Here is a 2,193-nt window from a genome sequence, read left to right as displayed (position 1 = left end):
AATTGTTGGTACCTAAAAACCCCTAATAATATACTTATTTATACAACGGTTAATCATCTAAAATGTGACATATACTTGTCACTTACAAACATGTTACATACTTGTACATTACACTTTTTACCTAGTTAAATCATGTTTTATTTCATATTTCACCTTGTTACAAGTTAGGGGAAACATTGTTGCATATTATTACACAACTTAATTAACAAAATTACTCATTATAATGTTTTAAAAAATAAAAAAATAAAGAAATATGGCAGCCCCAATTCAGCAAAATTCAGCCCCATGTAGTTGGGTTTTGTGGGCTAGTTTCAAGGTGTAACCCCTTCTAAACACTTCCAAAGCCCAACCCATTGAAACCCTAATCCTTCCCCCTATAAATACCACTTATAACCAGCCTCCCTACCACTTTTGCAACCCTAAAAACTCTCAAAACATCCTCCAAACCGTAGCTGAAAGCAAAGGTTCGAGCAGATTGACACCCCTTCACGAAAATGAGCATAACTCACTCAATTCTTATCCGATTCACTTGATTCTTTTTCCTACTTGCTTGGATAATCATGGGGTTCGATTCCTAGACTTATCCTTGGAGAAATCAGACCTGGAAATGCCCCGAAATAGTCCATAAACTTTCTGTTTGATTTTTATGTTCTTCAAAACTTGTTTAAACCTATGCAACTTGTGTCTAACACATCTCATGCCTATGTCCTAATGCTTACAACTTATCCCATGGTTGGTTAAGCTTAAAAACAAGGTTGAGACATTTGAAATCAGAGGATTAAACCTCATAAACTTGGTGTTTTGTCTAGGGTTTCAACCCACAAATCATGTCAAACATAGTCTTTGATACATGAGTGATTATGGAACAACTTGGGTTGTCCAAACATACAATCCTCACATGATTTGATGATTTCTATTAGTTAGTTTACTTTACATACATGTAAAGACCTTAGTTCATGACCCTCCTTGGTTGTTTTTACATCAAGTGTAATGGTGAACATCAAAGGGGTACCTAAATGGAAGCCTTGTCTTCCTACCCCATCCATGACACCCATGACTCAACTTGAGGTACCTAAATGAAGATGTAATCTTCTACCTCTTACTTGAATACTTGAACATTTGGACTTAATAATATGTGTATATTATACAACCTAAATACTATCTATGTACACTCGAATCATTGATGTTGAAATCATATTCATTTGTCAAAGTAGTAGGTTATCATCTAAGGACCTAAACCTTGTTATGATTCTTATGGGTGTTCAACTCATGAAATCATTATAACCCTTGTGGTTACCAAGTGTCATACAAGTGTTATGTGTGAAGATGAATATTTTGATATATATTTTCATGTCACTTTCATTCCGAATCTCGACTCTAAACATGCTTGAACTTAAACATTTACGCATTCAACCTTCCAACCTCGTCAACTTTGTCACATTGGATAGTCGGAAAACATATGCAAACTTTGTGAGTATACTCGTATTTCCCCTTTTTACTTTTACCACTTTTGGGGTGTAACATGTTTACCTATCAACAAACTTACACATGAACATTTTGCTTAAACACATGAACATTCCTATAACATGCTTGTATACGTGATGGCTTGATACTTTAAACTTGGGTGAAACTTATGTGTTGAACTTATCATTAACTTCGTACGAGCCAAACCGTGACATATGTAGCGCTATAGGATTAACGACCCGCCCTTTATCATTGGTAATGTCATGAGCATATTGCGTTTCCTTGGTTTGATATGTTAGACACATGCCATGTTTAAACGTTTATCTTGAATCACATGCTTGCTATGAGGAATTGTTTAAAACATATCTTTTGTTAAGTACGTACCAAAAGTTGTATACTCGCCTTTGCTTTTGCATTGAATTGTATTTTTAAACATGTTACAGGTTGATGATGACGATGCTATGAAAAGAAGTAGCGTTGATGCCTAGATACACATATAGACGTTTAGGTTTAATATGTTGTATCAATTTTGTTATGTTGTTATGTATTTCGTTAAACTTGTTGTATTTGAATTTCTTGTAATGTTGACAATTTATCTTATGAAATGAAATCGGATTATTTAAATACTTGTCACAATTATTAGCGTTATGATGTCTCGAGCAATCTTCACACTTCGTCTCATCCCGATGTTTCCGCCATTGGTTGGGGTGTGACACTATATGATAACAA

This window comes from Helianthus annuus, chromosome 1, assembly GCF_002127325.2.
Source record: "Helianthus annuus cultivar XRQ/B chromosome 1, HanXRQr2.0-SUNRISE, whole genome shotgun sequence".
NCBI lineage: Eukaryota > Viridiplantae > Streptophyta > Magnoliopsida > Asterales > Asteraceae > Helianthus > Helianthus annuus.
Note: the sequence above shows the minus strand (reverse complement) of the source record.